Source organism: Equus quagga, unplaced genomic scaffold (genome assembly GCF_021613505.1).
Source record: "Equus quagga isolate Etosha38 unplaced genomic scaffold, UCLA_HA_Equagga_1.0 203_RagTag, whole genome shotgun sequence".
Lineage (NCBI taxonomy): Eukaryota > Metazoa > Chordata > Mammalia > Perissodactyla > Equidae > Equus > Equus quagga.
The window spans coordinates 7,406,989-7,425,903 of NW_025798627.1; the positions used below are offsets into that span (position 1 = coordinate 7,406,989).

Below are 18,915 nucleotides of genomic sequence, written 5' to 3' on the forward strand. Positions count from 1 at the left end.
TTCCTTTGCCGGCATTTCCTCCCGGCTGTCTAGCTTCGGGGTTTCCTTGCGTTCTTTCTCTCAGGGTTCAGTCTTCCACCCTTGCCCTTTGTCCCACGGTCGCAGGGAACAGGTGCTGTGTTTAGGACCCAGTGGGTATGTTAAAAAATGTGCAGCCGGCTAAGAACAAGGCTCAGGCGAGGGTGGCTGGGGGCGGGGGGAGGGGGACGGAGGCGAAAACCAGGCAGGGGTTGGTCCGTGGTGCAAGGCTGGAATTTTAGGCCCCGCAGGGAACTTAGAGATCGGTTCAACCGCCGGATTTTAATCATATTTAAATTGAGGTCCAGAAAGGTGAGGTAGTTTGTCGAAGGTCACCCAGCAACTTGTGAGCAAGCAGGCCTTCAACACTGGTCGTCCGACCTGGTCTTGCACTTTTCATCCTATAATACTACGCAGATACACAAGTAGTGAAGGTCCTTGGCAGACTTCTTATTTTTCCTTACCCCTTACCCATTTTGCTTTGCTTCTCTACACTTGTTTTTTTTATATAGACTTTAAAGATTGGCACCTGAGCTAACAACTGTTGGCTGTCTTTTTTTTTTTTGCTGCTTCTCACGAAAGCCCCCCAGTACCTAGTTGTATATTCTAGTTGTGAGTGCCTCTGGTTGTGCTGTGTGGGATGCTGCCTCAGCATGGCCTGATGAGTGGTGCCTTGTGGGCGCCCAGGGTCCAAACCGGGGAAACTTTGAGCAGCCAATGTGAAGCCCGTGAACTATAGACTATATTTTAGAGTAGTTTTAGGTTGACAGCAAGATTTAGAGGAGGGTCCAGAGATTTCCCGTATACTCTCTACCCCCATGCAAGCATAGCCTCCCCCATTACCAATATCCCCCACCAGAGTGGTACATTGTTACAGTTGGTGAACCTTCATTAACACATCATTATGACCCAAAGTCCATAGTTTACCTTAGGGTTCACTCTTGGTGTTATACATTTTATGGATTTAGACAAATATATAATGATATGTATCCACCATTATAGTATACAGAATAGTTTCACTGCCCTAAAAATCTGCTGTGTTCCACCTATTCATCCTTCTCCTCTAACCCCTGGCAACCACTCATCTTTTTACTGTCGCCATAGTTTTGACTTTTCCAGAATGTCATTTAATTGGAGTTAGTATGTAACCTTTTCAGATTGACTTCTTTCACTTAGTATCATGCATTTATTTCCTCTATGTCTCTTCAAGAGCTGTCAGATCATGCACTTATTTTTATACATCCAAAGAAATCATATCACAGCAGTGAGAAACCCTGTAACATAACCTGGGGGGAAAAAAGATGAATAAAGTTTTCTTTATGTCGTGTAGTGAAAAGGGCATGTGGTTAGAAGCATAGCTGAGCTCAAACTATTTACTAGTTGGGTGACCTTTAGGACAATTGATTAAGCTTCCTACTCATAATTTAATCATCTGGGAAATAAAAGGAGGCCTGCGTCACAGAGGATTACAGGGGCTCATAAATAAGTTGTCCAACCAGTACCTAGCGAATAGTAGATGCTCAATAAATATTCTCTCCTATTTTCTACTATTAAAGAAAAGAAAAACAATAGCTTAAGCTATGATGGCTTAGTCCTTTCATCAGTCCTATGTGGTGACTAGTATTTTTATCTCCATTTTGCAGATGACGAAACTCACCAGAGACCTCATAGCTAAAGAATGGCCAGCCTGTGTTTTGAATCTAGGCAATCTGGACCCCATAGCCGTCCAGCCTAAAGGTAATTTTTAGACTTAAATTGCAGTGGTAGAATTATAAGGGTCAAAAACAGACTAAAGAAGTATTATCAGCAAGATATATCTGTAGGGCTTTAAAGAATCATCCAATTAACTATTAGTGATGGTAACAGAAATGTTGAGAACAGTGTCAGAGAATTTGCATGGCAGAAGCCTTCATTTTTCCTGGATTCTTTATGAATATTTTGAGATCAACCACCGCTTCCCAAACATCTGCAAACAAGCAGCATAGATATATTACAGCCAAAGAAAAGAGTTTCAAAGGCAATCATACCATTAGCAGGAGAGTCAAGACATTCTTAAGAAGGCAGAAGCTTCCATTTCATGGATAAATAAGGCCCAGAATGCCAAAGACAGTGATGTAATGCTGGAAAATGGTGTAAAATAATATTATAAGCATTATTTCAACATCAAATAAAACAAATGATGAAACATGTCAGTTAAGGGCAGAACCACATCCAACCTCAGGGCTCCCAAAGACTCCTAAATGCAGATCAGAAGCTCTGATTCACTATCTAACAGACCTTGATGCTTCAGTTGGATTTTCCTCAGAGCTATATTCTTCAACATAGGCAAACGACATTCTCACAGAAGCAGTATTAAATCAGACCTTTTTTTTTTTTTTAGAAGGTTTAACCAGATCTTTAAAAGATTAGCAATAGACAGGAAACCAGTTAAGAATATTCAGGAAAGTTGTGGCCAAGAGTTTGGGTAAAGAAAGTTAGCCACTCCCAGCCCCCTCAGTCATTTGTTCCCAGAAAGGGGATTAGGTAGGGCTGCTCAGACCAATTTCATTGACATTTATAAAGAGGAACCAGACACGTAGGAACCAAGCCCCACGAAAGCAGAAGCTGGTGCTCAGAGGAACAGCCCAGCCCTGCCCTTCCCCCAGAGGATAGAACTCAGGCAAACATTTACTTCCTCCCCTACCAACTCAACAGTTCTCAGAAAGGAAATGGCAACCAAGTGCTTTCTCATTCACCAAAAGTAAAGACAGCCTTGAGAAACAAGACGGCATGGGCAATGCAGAAATCTTCAAACCAGGCCAGTCGATTTCCACTACCCCCAAATCACTCCTCAAGGGTGGTGGTTAATACAAAGAGAAAAGGGATGCCTAGGATGACTGTTGCCACCCAGATAATCTTTTCTGATATGACCATTCAGTGAAATAAGCAGAGCTCCATCACTCTGCCCAGCCAGTTAGGTCCTAATGATTATATATCTGATTCTTTACTATATTCACAAGATTGCTTCATGGTCTTCTTCCTTCTAAGACTGTTGCTCTTCAGGCCTTCCTCATTTTCATAGCCCAAACATAAACCTTTTTTGAGATGATGAGAGGTTTATGCTCAGAACCTCAACACCACTACTTCCATGTAAAGAAGATCTTGCTGGGGCTGGCCCCGTGGCCAAGTGATTGGGTTCGCTGCTCTGCTTCGGTGGCCCAGGGTTTCGCCGGTTTGGATCCTGGGTGCAGACATGGCGCCACTCGTTAGGCCACACTGCGGAGGCATCTCACATGCCACAACTAGAAGGACCCACAACTAAAATATACAACTATGTAGTGAAGGGATTTGGGGAGAAAAAGCAGGAAAAAAAATTTAAAAAAGAGAAGATCTTGCTTAGTAAGATCCAGTACAATACAGAGGGCATTCATAAGGTTCCAGTTATCTGGGTCCTCACTAATAAAGGTTTTCCTGTCAGTTTTGCCTGCCTCCCTCTACCCATCCATGCTCACTCCAGGTCCTGGTTTCTGGCATCACAAAGGTCATTTTCACTTTCTTTGCACTATCCATCTATTTAAAATTTTTGCAACATCAATAAAACTGCTGGCCAAGTACTGTTTGATACTAGATGTTTTGTATGGTGACACAATAAAAAAAATTAACAAGAACTACAGTGTTCTCACATTACAGAGGTAATCTACTTTGTAGCATAATTGGCAAGGTCAGAAAAAAAAACTTTTCTTAATCTTCTTAAAAAGATTTAACCAAAAGACTCATAAGTAATATTTAGTAATATTTGCAACAATAGCTGATGCAGGCTCCGTGAGTCGAGAGTTGAAAGAAAGATTTCTTGGACTCTCAAGATCTGGCAGTAGTGCTTTTTTATTCCAAGAATAGCCTGGAGTAGCATGGGGACAGGACCCGTGGGCAGTGAAGAGCTTCTGGCATGGGCATAGGGACAGGACCCATGGGCAGTAAGAGCTGCAATATGTTGAGGGTTAGAGCTAAATTTATAAGGCATAGGTATCTGAGTTATTTTTTTACGAGACAAAGGAAAGATCAGGAAAAAAATCGTTAAAATGGTATCAGTGCAGTTGGGGTCTGGTTATTGGGTGGTCCTATAACTTTAGATATCAATCAGACTGGATTAAGTCAGGACATCCTATGCTTCCAGAGGGTGATACAGATCAGCATGTAGGGCAGGATACCTTGGGCTTCTCTCCCTGGGGCGGCTGTGATCCTCATCAATAGCCCACAAATCATCCCTATAATGATGAATGCTAACGCACATTGAACATTTGCTCTGTGCCAGGCATTTTACACTTATAAACAGTTTGTACTTATTAATATATTACTCAATAATTAATATGTGCAAAGTGAATTTTCTCATTTTATAGTAAGTTATGAAGCTGGGGTTTAAAACCAACTGTCTGTTTCGTGCAGTAACTCTTTCTCCAAAACAGGTTATTTGTCCTAAAAAGCGCGTTTCTTTGGTTGTCTAAGTGAGTAACTGGACTTTTTGAAGGTTTGTAGTTCACGCTGGTAAGTGCAGTAACATCTGATCTGATGTCCCGTGTCTAATTGTGTGGGGACAGCTCAGTCTGCTTGTGAGTAACAACTGTGTGGTTTCCCTTGGGAAGGTAGGTACCCCTAAATGAGTTGATTCAACTCAGCTACATTATCTTGTTAAGATCCTCGGCTCCTGTGTTCTTAAGTTTTTTTTCAAATGCACCATATGTGTAAATAGCTGCCTGAATTTGTTTATTCAACTGAAAAAACAAAATATTATTGGCAACTGAACTAACTCAAAACTAATAAAATTGTTTCTTTATTAGTAGAAGATTTATCTAGTAGGAGTATATGTCATAGTCCTCATACTTAAAGGGATATTGTAGAGAATGCTACAAATCACATGTACAGAGAGCACGAGAAGGCTTCTGTAGGATCAGAAGTCTTTTTCATACTGTAGGTCTGGATGCTTCAACAAGAGTTACTCGCTACTGTTTGCTGATGTTTCCCAGTGTCCGATGTTGCTATAGACAAATGTTTCTGACCGCCCAAAATTCATACGTTAAAATCTAATCCCCAATGTGTTGGTATTTGGAGGTGGGACCTCTGAGAGGTGATTAGCTGTGAAGGCAGAGCCGTCCTGAATGGGATTAATGCCCTTGTGAAAGAGACCCCAGGGAGCTCCCTCACCCCTTCCACCATGGAGGACAGCACAAAGATGGACATCTGTGAACCAGGAAGTGGGCTCTCACCAGACACTGAATCTGCCAGTGCCTTAATCTTGGACTTCTCAGCCTCCAGAACTGTGAAGGATATATATTTCTCAATTTTTGCTGTTTATGAGCCACCCAGTTTATGGTGTTCTGTTATAGCAGCCCAAATTGACTAATACATATGTAAAAGTAAACAAACAAATAGTTTAAAAATCAGCTGTCCTGTTCCTTAACTTGCTCTAATTGGCCCTACAAGAAGTATGTGACAGTTCCCCCTAACATCACATCTGACACATGTTGGAGTGGAGGGCTCGATGACTCTTTATGGAATTTTGATTTATCTTAGTTTCTCTATAATAAAAGTAAATATCTTTTCTTATTTTAGAGCATTATAAAGCTCACAAATGTGTTCTTTTGATGAGGATTTTTAGGCTGCTTAATTTTAAAATGGTTTATGATGAGGATTTTTAGGCTGGTTACTTTTAAAACTGCAGATGAGAAGCAGGCTCCGAGGACTGGAATTTTGCTTGCCCTTTTGAGAGACATTTGCGTTTGTGAAGGAAGGGGGTATGAGCTTGTAGGGACCTGAAATTGGCCATCCCAAGATATGTCTCTTTGGCATCGGGATTGTTTTGGGCTGATTGCTTTTGATAAACTGGGACAGGGAGGGAAGCTCTGGGGAATGGAACTTGCCCTTGTTGGGACACATTTACATTTATAAGGTAAATCTCTATCTGTAAAAGGTGCCTCCCTCTCTGTACCAGGAAGAAGAAGAGAGATGACCTTATCCCTAGAAACTCTTAATGGGGAAGGCAAGAACTTAAGTTGGTTGCTGTCTGGCAATCTCATGTAACTGATTTAGGGTGGTGGCTTCTGACCTTTACTTAATCCGATTTGATTCTTGTCCAAAAGTCATGGGATCACCCAACGACCAGACCCCACCTGCACTGATACCATTTTAACTTTTTTTCATGTTCTTTCCTTTGTCTTGTAAAGAAATGACTCACATACCCATGCCTTATAAAATTAGCCCTAACCCTCAACTCGGGGCAGCAGCAGGAGCTCTGACTGCCCATGGGTCCTGTCCCCACGCACCAGCTCTGCCTGCCCATGGGTCCTGTCCCCATGCCAGCGGGGGCAGCAGCAGCGGCTCTGCCTGCCCATGGGCCCTGTCCCCATGCCAGCGGGGGCAGCAGAAGCGGCGGCAGCAGAAGCTCTGACTGCCCATGGGTCCTGTCCCCATGCTATTCTATTCTCTAAATAAAAGAGCACTACTGCCAGATCTGAAGAGTCTAAGAAATCTTTCTTTCAACTTCTCGACTCACCAACCCCACATCACTTTCACACACATACATACACTAATAAATCACCAGGAAGAAACAGCAAATTCTTCCTACAAACCTCTAAATGAGAGCATTTCCCATGTGAACATAGAGGGTCCCAATTGGAAGCATGCTTCCACTTAAAGTGCTCTCACCCCTAGGGGCCGGCCCTGTGGCGCAGCAGTTAAGTGTGCATGTTCTGCTTTGGCGGCCCAGGGTTCCCCAGTTCGGATCCCGGGTGCAGACATGGCACCACCTGGCATGCTATGCTGTGGTAAGCATCCCACATATAAAGTAGAGGAAGATGGGCATGGATGTTACCTCAGGGCCAGTCTTCCTCAGTAAAAAGAGCAGGATTGGCAGCAGTTAGCTCAGGGTAATCTTCCTCCAAAAAAAAAAAGTGCCCTCACCCCTTCATCTTGTATATGGAAAAAAACAGGCCCACAGATGTGAATAAGATTACCACCTACAGCCCCTAAAGAATTAATGGATCTCAGTAATAATCATCATAGGTTGCTAATAGCATGACAAGAAGAACAACCAGTCCAAACCAATTAAATCAGAATCTTTTAAGGTGGGACTCAGGCATCAATATATTAAAAAACCCCTCCAGTAATTACAACATGCAGCCAAGTCTGAGAACCACAGCAGGTTAGGAGAGGTTTTTTTTTTCCAGACTATTTTCTTTGTTTTCCGCATGCCTATTAATACTCTGGAACAGTATTTCCTTTGTAATAACTTGGGAAATCCTGCATTGAGATAAATTTCTGGACGTGAAATTACTGAGTATATAGTTAAGACTTCTGATATGTATTGTCAAATTACATTTTAGGAATTTTGAAGAGATTTACATTCCCACTTGCCCTTTGTATAGTTCTTAAACACAATCCATTAATTTAGTCAACAAATCTTTATGGAACAACTGCTATGTACCAGCACCAGGATGCATCAGTGAAAATACAGACAAAAATCTCTGAGTTCATAGAGCTTACATTCTAATGTGAGTAGACAGACAACGGACAAAATAAATAAGTAAAAGTATATAGTATATTAGAGGGTGATGAGTTCTAAGGTGAAAAATGAATCAAGGGAGGGGATAGGGATTTAGCAGGAATGGTGGCAGAAAGTCAGGGAAGGTGATATCTGAGTGAAGAGACACGGGAGAGGAGGGAGCCATTGAAAAGGCCCAAGCTGACTGGCTCTTTCCAGGCACAGTAAGAAGGCTGCTGTGACTCAAGCAGAGTGAGCAAGGAGAGAACAAAGATGAGGATGGGGATGAAGCATATCATCTATGAGGACTCTGGCTTTTACTTTGAGACAGGAATCTGTTGGAATGTTTTCAGCCAAGACGCCACATGCTAATCTGCCTTAACAGGATCACTGACTGCTGAGTGGAGAACAAAAGGAGCCAGGGAGGAAGCAGGACAATCAGTGAGGAGGTTACTGCATTAATCCACTTGAGATTGTGGTGGCTTGCACCAGGGTGGTAGCCGTGGTGAGGGTAAGATGTGATCGGCATCTGGATCTGTTTTGAAGGTAGAGCCAACAGGTTCACTGTCTGGTTGGAAGTGGAGTATGAGAAAATGAGATGAGTCAAACAGGACTTTCAGACTTTTGGTTTGAGCAACTGGAAAGATGGAGTTGTCATTCACTGAAATGGGGATGACCACAAGTGGAACAGTTTTGGGGATGTGGAAAGATCCAGAGGGAGATTTTAGACATGAAAAACAGTGAGGCAGGAAGAACACAGTAAGGAGAGTGGTGGGCTGGATGTCAGGTGAATCGAATGTTTCTGGGAAGAAGGGGTGATTGTTGTGTCAAATGCTGCTGGTAGATCACGTGCTGATAGATCAGGTGAGATAAAATGCAGGGTTGATGGTTGGGTTTAGCATAAATGAAGGTCACTGGTGACCTTGACAAGTGTAGCTGCAGTGCAGTTGGGGAGGGTAAAAGCCTGAATGGACTGAGTTCAAGAGAGAATGGACATCAAACTATTGGAAATGACAAAGAAAATATATATAGCTCCTTCTAGGGGGATTGCTGCAAAGGGGAGCAGAGAAATGTGGCAATAACTTGAGGGGAAAGTGGGACAAAAAGATTTCTTTCTTTTTTTTGCTGAGGAAGACTGGCCCTGAGCTAACCTCTGTGCCCATCTTCCTCTATTGTATATGTGGGATGCCTACCACAATATGGCTTGCCAAGTGGTGCCATGTCTGCATCCAGGATCTGAACCAGCAAACTCTGGGCTGCTGAAGCAGAACATGCACACTTAACCACTGAGCCACTGGGCCAGCCCCAAGAAGATTTCTTTTTAAGATGTGAAAATTAATATCATGACTGTAGGCTGAAGGGAATGGTTCAGTAGAGAGAGGGGGGAATGGCAATTTCTAGAGATATCCTTGTCCTTGAACAGGTGAGAGGGAGTGGAAGTTAGTCCCCTGTGAAGGGGTTCTTAGGAGCCTAGAAGGTTCTTCTGGAACAGGAGGGGAGATGCTAGTGAGTGGGATGATATGGCGGTGTAAGTATATGGAAATTCTCTTCTGATCGCTACTATTTCCTGAATGAAATAAGCAAGATTATCCATTTACAGTGAGGATGGGGAGGAGATGGAAGTTTGAAGTGTGAAGAGGAGCCTGGTGGCACAGCGGTTAAGGTCACACGTTCTGCTTCTCAGCCACCCGGGGTATACCGGTTCGGATCCCGGGTGTGGACATGGCACCACTTGGCAAAAGCCATGCTGTGGTAGGCGTCCCATGTATAAAGTACAGGAAGATGGGCACGGATGTTAGCTCAGGGCCAGTCTTCCTCAGCCAAAAGAGGAGGGTTGGCAGTAGTTAGCTCAGGGCTAATCTTCCTCAAAAAAAAAAAAAAAAGAAGTGTGAAGAGGGTACAAAATAGTTGTCAGGGAACCAGGGAACGTGGGAGAGTGAATGAACTAGGGAAATGTATTACAATTTTAGAACAAGACTAAAGTCTCACTTGAAGGCCCTTTACAGTAAATAAGCTTAGACCAGCACACGTGGTTTTGTGTTTATCTTCAGACACACTCATCTGTGAAGGTTTCGGCACAGACAAGGCTGAGAATCGGATTTAACCAGTATTGGAGTTTTGACAAGTGATAGTAACCCTATTTTTGCAACGTATGTTGTACAAATCTTTCCCAGTTTATAATTTGCCTTTTCCTTTTATCTGTATTTTTTTTTTTACTATACAAACTTTGTATTTTTACTTGGTCAAATCTATTATCTTTTCCCATGGTTTCTTGCATTGCTTTTTTGCTTGAGGGAGTCCTTCCTCAATAAGGGATGATAAAACTTTCTTCTATACCTTCTCCAATTTTTTATGGTTGAATTTTTAACTCTTTAATCTATTTGCATGTATGCTGTTATGCAAAGTTCTAATAAAATATTCATCAAAAAATTATTTTTCCCCCACGTTAATTGTTAAAGAAACAATTCCTTACCCTTAGATTTACAATTTCTTTAAAATATATTATTATCTTTTCATATTTTATAAGCTCTAATTCCAAGTTATCATTCCTGGGTCACTGATTTATCTGTCTATTCTCAGTACTTAACATGCTTTAACTACTATATATTTATAATTCTTCAGCTTCTGAGGCACATACCAACCTCCAGCCCCCTTTTTATAAACTTTCTTTAATCATTCTTGCTTACTTATTTTTCTAGAAAATTTTGTCATGATTCAAAAAAAGACCCTTCTCAAAGTTTGTTTGGAATTGAAAGAAGCTTAAACCTTAATTTGGGAAAAATCAATTTCTTTGTAATATTCAAGTTCCCCATTCAGTAACCATGCTATGATCTTCTATTCTGGTCTTTTAAATTTTATGGGATTGATTACTCATTCATGTTTTTATACCCTTTAAATTCCCCTTAGACATAGAGTTTTGCTTTTATTTTGGTTTTGCTAGAGTTATTCCTCAAGTGAATTCCCCAGAAAGAAAATCAGAAGGTAAATTTCTGATACTTTACATATCCAAAAATGTCTAATCTTTTTTCTCATGTACACATGATATTTTGAGCAGGTATAGGATCTTAAGATTGTAATCTTTTTCTCTTAATATTTATTGCTAAGTCCAATGGATAGAATTTTCCTTGAAACACTACTGTTAGAAGAAATAAATGGAAAACAACCTAAATGTCAAAAAAGAAGAGATTTATTAAATAAGTTAGCATACCATTAGTAGGGAAGTCTATAAACTATTTTTTTAATAAGGTAAATATACATGCATGATAAGGAAACAAATCTATGTGAAAACAGGAGGCTGCATAACAGTATGTATACTATGATTAGATTTTTGAAAAATAAAACCTACATGGATATATATTGGTCTATCTATTTTTGTATCTATATATCAGGAAGAACATGTATGAAATATTAACAAATCACTATAGGTATTAAGATTAATGTGTATGGAAGAACTTTCACAGTTTTAAAATTATGCCATATTACTAATTAACAGGTGTACAATTTTATGCAGCTAAGGTACACATTTACTTCCCCTTTATCGGCACCTTTATTTCACTTTTTATACTTCTTCATGTACAAATACTGGGTTAGGTGCCTCTTCTAAGTATTCCCATGACACACTGTACTTATTCCACTTATAGAACTTTTTACTTTAATATATAATTGCCCATTTGTCTTTTTTTTTCCAAGTAGACTGAAAAGTCAGGTCCTTTCTGTATTTCATCATTTTATGTTATGCCTTACAAAGTATCAGTTCAATAGCTATTAGTTGAAAGTGTCTGTTTCATTTGAAAGGGAATGTGTGTTATCTAGTTGTCTGGAAAGTAAAAGAGATAATGTTCAGAAGGTAGAAAAGAGAAGTCATACAGGTGGAGTGGAAAGTCCTGAGGATGAGCTGTGTCCACTGGTTGAGCAGCCAAACCACCATGGGAATGGTTCTCTTACCTGCAGTCTAAGTAAGGCCCAAGGGAACAAGGCAGAGACTTGTGGGAGAAACTATACAAGAGCAGTAAGAAGGTACTGGCCGTCTCTATGGGGGAATTCCACTTTAGGTAGGAGCCTATGATGTAAATGTCTTCCTCTGGTGACCTAGTAATTCACATATCCCACGTGGGTGGGATAACAGGAGTAGCATGGAACTTCTGAAGGGGAGGCTGGAAGGCAGATGTGACTGTAAAAGCAAGATAAAGTGGGACTTGCTTACCAGGGTAAAGACTAAGCTGCCCAAAAAAGAAACACCAAAAAGTACACATCTATGTGCAGAGGCTTAAATAACGTGGAAGTTCATTTCTTTCTCATGTTACCATCCCAAGGTGAGTGGTCCAGCTTGGCAGGGAGTCTCTACCTCACAAAGTCGCTCAAGGATCCAGAGTCCTTCCAGTTGTTGCTTCATTATTCCCCAAAATGATATCTTCATGCTCGTGGTCAAAGTTAGGTTGTGGGCACAGTGTTGCAATCTGTGGAAAGTGAAAAGGGAGGAACTCCAAGGCAAGTGGCTTATCTTTTAAGGTAGAGGTGACCCAGAAATTACGTATAACTTCAACTTACACATTACTTCAGTTTACCTCCCATCAGCTAAAACTTAGCCACATAATCGCATCTAGCTGTGAAAAGAGGTTGAAGATCTAGTCTCTGGCTGAGTAGCCATCTGCTTAGTATAATCTCTGTTTCTGTGGAAGAAGGAAAGTATGGAGAAAAACTAGAGGGTTTTGCCATATAAAGAAATCAAATATTGGTTCATAACCTGACTGATAAAAGTTGCCTTGAAACTCTTAGGCTGTCACTGCTGGTCTAAGACTGCTAATGCTTGGGGCTGGCCCCGTGGCCGAGTGGTTGGGTTCACGCGTTCCGCTGCAGGCGGCCCAGTGTTTCGTTGGTTCGAATCCTGGGTGCGGACATGGCATCGCTCATCGGGCCACGCTGGGGCAGCGTCCCACATGCCACAACTAGAAAGACCCACAACGAAGAATGTACAACTATGTACTGGGGGGCTTTGGGGAGAAAAAGGAAAAAAAAAAATCTTAAAAAAAAAAAAGACCACTAATGCTTGTACAGTGCAAAAACCAAGGACAATGGAGGGAATTTAAAGCTCAATGTATTCAATTTAAGGAATCATCCTTTATTATGAGATAATGTGCTTCCTACTTTTTACGTTAAGATATCTTTGATGTCGTGATGACGATAGATAGCATTTTAAATGTCCTTTTTTTCTTTTTTAAATTAAAATAGGATATTGGCAACACTGCATCAGTATACCCACTCCCCAGTTTGTGTGTATGTTTTTTGAGATTTTACTCATTCTTGAAATCCTTATCTGGGACCAATGCTCCATATGACAGTCAAGCACAGAAGGTCAGCAGAGAGACCAGTAATTAGTTTTGTTATTATCCCTACTCCTCCCTCCACACTGAAGGTGGCATCTCACCCCCAGGATGGGTTTCCTAAACTCTCCCGATGGACCCACCATCTTCTCTCTCTCCGTAGCCAGTTAGGTCCCTCTCCTCTGGACTCCCATAGTATTCTTCACATGGTTCCACCATAGCATTTAACATATTGCATTGTATTAAAAGTTAATGTCTCCCATTCACAACAACATGGATGGACCTTGAGGGTATTATCTTAAGTGAAATATCCAGATAGAGAAAGACAAACTCTGTATGACTCCACTAGTAGGTGGAAGTTAACATATAGACAAAGAGAACTGATTGGTGGTTACCAGGGGAAAGGGGGATGGGGGGAGGGCACAAAGGGTGAAGTGGTGCACCTACAACATGACTGACAATAATGTACAACTGAAATTTCACAAGGTTGTAAACTATCATAATCTTAATAAAAAGTTTAAAAAAAAAAGTTAATGTCTCCCTCCTCCTACTTGAACATGAGCACCTCAAGAATAAGGACCATGTGCTCACTGAAGATATTGTTCTTTTCAATATGAAAACATCTGTATCACGTTGCTAGGACTGCTCCAACAAAGTACTGCACACTGGGTGGCTTAAACAACAGAAATTTATTTTCTCACAGTTGTAGAGTCTAGAAATCTAAGATCATATGTCTGACAGTTGGTGCTGGCTCTGCACTGGGGTGCTTCTGTTGCCCTCCACATGTGTTCCCATCTTCTGGTAAGCGATGCTGGGCTTCAGAGCTTGGTGATCTCAGGGTTCCAAGAGAGCAAGAGTGGAAGCTGCAAGATCTCTTGTGGCTTAGACTCTGGGACTAGCACAACGTTACTTTTGTCACATTCTACTGGGCAAAGCCAGTCACAAGGCCAAACCAGACTCAAGGAGTGGAGAGAGAGCCTCTGTCTCTTGATGGGAGGTGTGGCAACATCACATACAAAGAAGCATGTGAATACAAGAAGATGTGATTCATTGAGGGCATTAGTATAGTGCATTTCCACAGCTGAAATTTCCTACAGGATAACATTCTGCTTGCCAACCTTCCAGCCATGCCCACAGCTTCCTTTCAACAAAGTGAATAGTTCATATGGTATCATGCTTTGTACTTTGTAACTCTGCCACCTGGCTTCGAGAAGTCGGACTGGAGATTAATGTGTGTATTAGTTAGGATTAGGGCCACCTTCAGATAAGAGAAAACCCCACTTGGCTGGGCTTAAACAAGATGGAAGTTTATAAAAGGATTCACTGTAGGTTTCTTTTAATATCCAAGTTCTCTAGTGCATTTCAAATGTAATTCACTTTCCAATAACAACAACAACAAAATAAAAAGATGGAAGTTTATTTCTGGCTCTTGTGACAGTCCAGAGGTAGGTTCTTCAGGATTGGTATTGGCCTCCACATTATCTGGCCTCTTCTGTCTTACTGCTCCATTGACTGTACCTGCCATTCCCAAGGTTGCCTCATGATCCAAGATGGCTGCCAAAGCTCCAAGTATTACAGCCAATTTCACACAGCAGGAAGGAAAAAAAAGGAGCGGAAAATAGAACCCACTTTAATTAATACTTCCTAGATGTTGCATGCTCAACTTCCACTTATATCCCATTGGCCTGCATTTAGTCACATAGCCACGCCTATCAGCACAAGGGATTGGAAAATGTACTCTTTCTTTCTGGTTGCCACATGCCCAGCCAAAAATCAGGAGTTCTATTACTACAGAAGAAGGAGAGAGCCGATATTGATGGACAATCAGCATTCTGCCACAGGGCTTGACCTAAAGGTAGACATGTGTGCACTGTCCATGGACATATAATGTGGCCTGGTATGGGAAGTATGCCCAACAGAGGCGTATTATTATTAATTTCCTCCTTCTGCAAACACAGTATTTACTGAGTCCTTTCTATGTGCTGAGCACTGTTCCAGCTACTAAAAATAGAGCAGTAAACAAAACAGACAAATTTCCTGCCTTCATTCAGTTATACTCTAATTAGGAAAGATAGGCAATAAACAAATAAACAATATAATGCAGAATAGTGATAAGTTTCATGAATAATTCATCTAGATAAAGGGATAGACAGCTAAGGCATGTGGGTGGGAGGGGATAGTTATTTCAGATAAGTGTCATATGAGCAGGGACAGGAATGAGGTGAGGAACAGCCACCCAGATATCTGGGAGAAAAGGCACAGGCAGAGGGAACAGTAAGTACAAAAGCCTTGAAGCAGGAGCATACTTAGAATGTTTGAGGAACAGCAAGGAATCTGGCATAACTAGAGCAGGGGCTGGGGAGAGATAGGAGATGAGGATGAAAAGATAGCCAGAGTTCAGGTCCTGATAAGGACCAGAAAGTGGACTGTGAGTAAGATGTTCTTTCTTCAGGAATCTGAAAGCAAAGTTGTGTCAGGGGTCCTTAAGATCATCCCCAGGTTCCGTGATTTGCTGGGGGACTACAGAACTCAGCATTTAGTCATACTTAGGGCTATGACAGTGACAGGATACAGAGCAAAATCAGCAAAGGGAAAAGGTGCATAGGGCAAAGTCTAGAGGAACCCAGGTACAAGCTTCCAAGAGTGCCCTCCCAGTGGAGTCACTCAGGAGGTGCTTAATTCCTTTAGCCACAGGATGTGACAACCAACCACTATGAAATGCTGTCTACCAGGAAAGCTCATTACAGACTCAGTGCCCAAGGTTTTTATTGAGTATTGATCACATGGGTCCCCTCTTCCTGGCGCGCACCAAATTCCTAACCCCCCAAAGGAAAGCTAGTGTTTACCATAAGCCGTATTGTTTGTCCAAATCATATCGTTAGGCAGCATGAGGCATGCTTGTTTAGCAAATGGTCAGAACCCTTCTGAAACCTAAGTTCTCAGATACCAGTTAAGGGCCAACCTTCCAAGCAGGAGTTTCTAAGAATAGCAGTCTTGGGCCTGTTGTTAACTCTTTTCTGCACAAAAACAGAGAGAGATGCATGAAGTAAAGTGCAATATGAGCCAGGAAACTGAACAGAAACTAAGAAACTCCATGAGTTAGTAGAAGCAATGAGTAAATAGAATCCATGAAATAAATAAATTGAGGAGGAGCCAGAGGGCAGTAATAACGGCAGGAGGAAGAAACAGAGAAGAGAGAAGCCAAATCAAGTGAATGGAAGGGCATCTTGTGCAGGAAGAACGAATACCCTTCTATGTGACAACAAGCCCAGTATCCCTTTTGGGACATTAGAATTGCTGTATGATCCTGGAGACCAATGAACAATGATCTGGTTCTTCCTGAGGCCTGATTTTTCCATTAAAATGGTTTCCCATACTTGCCTCCTAATTTCCTCTTGTAGCCTTATACTAAATTCCAAGGGGCTGGCCCAGTGGTCGGCTCCACTTCAGTGGCCCAGGGTTTGTAGGTTCGGATCCTGGGCACGGACCTAGCACTGCTATTCAAGCTATGCTGTGGGGGCGTCTCACATAAAATAGAAGAAGACTGGCATGGATGTTAGCTCAGTGACAATCTTCCCCAAGCAAAAAAGAGGAAGATTGGCACAGATGTTAGCTCAGGGCCAATCTTCTCAAAAAAGAAAAAAAAATTCTGATCACGCAAGATCAGAGGCATGTCTGTGCTCCATGAAAGCTGAAAGCACCTCACCAATACACCCAGGTTTTCAGCCATTCAAAACATAGACTTTATAGAGAAAATTAGTGTGGTCGCCAAGGGATCACTGACCAGCTGGATCAAGGACCAAGATTCCTAGTTTGGCCTGAAACCTGCCCCCACCCACCACCAGGAAGCATGATCGAGCCACATCAAACTACTCACAACTGTACTCAGATGCAAAGTGCACTTTTATGCTTTTTTAATTTTGACCATGTAGTTCACTCCACCTCGAATTCCTCATCTTTTCATCCTCAGAAGATACCTCAAATGTTGTTTGCATAAACAAATATGAAATAAATTATGTTCCTAGTACTTAGCATAGTGCTTCACAAATGGTAATTCTTTAATAAATGTGTACTTGATAAGTGAATGAATGAGTGAATGAATGAACCAAGAAACAAAGGAAATGAGTCACCTATTGAAGAGTTCTGATCCCAGGAGTCAAGGCCAAAGCTCTTCGACCAAGACACCCAATTCTTAATTCTCATGCCTGAAACAATAGTATCTCTCACCTATTGGGGTACTTATTATTTTACGAATTATATTGCTTATGCATTATATTATTTCTTTGAATCTTCAAAGAAAATTTTTTTAGCAGATGTTAGATAGCCATGTTAGTTGATTCTAATAATTTCCCTAGTGAGGAATCAGATTCTTTTTTATTTTTGACTTATGAGAGGACTTAAATATTCCCCAACCAAAAAAATATGTGCTAAATACACTCCATTTTGTAGTATCCAAGTATGTATACAAGTGAGTAAACGCAGAATCGCTCTCCTGCCATGAAAGTCCTTCCTGTCACTAGTGCCTCATATATGTATGCATATTTGTAATTAAACTTTTCAAAAGGGAATACTTTCAAGTAGTATTGTTTTCATAATCTACCACTTATGGCACTGAAAGTGAATTCCCTAAGAAATTTCACAATAAAACCAATTCTAAAAAGCCTAGTCATGGTCATAGCAAACATCAAATAGAATCTAAATATGTTCCCTTTCCACAAGATCTCTTTTAAGTAGTGGCCCTTTAAAATCTGATAGTATATTTTATAGCTTTCCTTTATTTCCTTGAAAGTTATTAGAATCAAGGCCTTTGGTTAAATGCTTTGATGACATGCTGTAGTTGGCTGTTGTTAACATACAAGAGGTTGCAAGAACTAAACACAATAGATTCCCAGAAACTGAGGACAGATTTTTAAAAAATAGCATCATCTGAAATGGAAGCTAATTAGAATTAATTTTGAATTTCCAAGATTAGCCATCTAATCATCTAATCATGTGTGGATGAGATTGGGGTGTTGCCCAATTCTTGTGTGTGCAGAGAGGAGGATATGGTTGAGGGGTTGCAGAAGGAAACTAATATTTTTTGAGCATTGTCTTTGTGTTAGGCACTTAACATACACTTTCACTTAATCTTACAACACCCCTGTGCATAAACACACCCTACAAATTACTGCCTTTCTTTATTTCCCTGTTTTAAATAAAAAATTAATCTAATCTATTTTTGGGAAGATAACACATTTGCATGATTAATAATTCAAAAGGTAACAAAGTGTTTCTAGTTTGACGTCTCTTTCCCATGTCTGTTCCCCAGTCACCCAGTTCCCCATTCCCTTCGACCACCGAAGTTACCAATTGTGCATCATTCCGTAGATAGTCTGTGCCTTTATAAGCAAATATGTATATATATTCTTTCCCCTGCCTCTTTTTACAATATCCTGCACCTTGCTTTTTTCCTTTTTAATACGTCCTAGTGATCTTTCCATAGTGATACATAGCCTGCTCATTCTTTTATAGATCTTCGCAATATTCCATTGATGGGTGTACTGTAATTTATTTGGTTAATCCCCTATTGATGGACATTTGAGCTATTTCCAATTGTTTGATATTACAAACAATACTGTATATAAGCCAAGACATATGTCATTTCACGCATGTGGGAGGGTATCCATAAAATAAATTACTGCCTTTTCACCTTTCACCAAAATTTCATTTTCACTCGATGACCAATTTTTGCACTGGGTAGGAATACTTGCTAAAACACTTTAGTCTTTTCTTTGTTCGATACAAAAGACTCATTCATGTCATAGACTGAGACTACATCCAAATTATGTGTTCCACACACTAATTTACACCAAGACGGTTGCCTCACTAAGAACAATCATTTCTTAGACCTTCACCTGTATTGCCAGAACTAACAATTGGGAGACCCACAAAAAAAGTAATAATACCGTTGACTGCCTGCGAAACAAGTTGAGAACAATACCAGGCAGTGTTTTGGCCTGGCTCATGAGCATAGCAACTACTCACTGGCCTCAGAAGCCTTTCAATTCAAGTTGACATCTCAGC

At 41.0% G+C, this 18,915-nt stretch overlaps 1 long non-coding RNA gene across 2 annotated transcripts in view; it reads left to right on the top strand.

Annotated features, from left to right (window-relative positions):
- Nucleotides 1-8: 8 nt before the first annotated feature.
- LOC124233483 (uncharacterized) overlaps nt 9-18,915 on the top strand; it is a 37,409-nt gene continuing 18,502 nt past the window's right edge. The window contains exons 1-3 of one of the 2 annotated variants that reach the window (XR_006887071.1): nt 9-135; nt 1,662-1,755; nt 5,104-5,712. This is a non-coding gene — a long non-coding RNA (uncharacterized LOC124233483). Of the gene's footprint in view, nt 136-1,661; nt 1,756-5,103; nt 5,713-18,915 lie in introns of those variants that run through there. The other variant, XR_006887072.1, reaches the window with a different exon arrangement.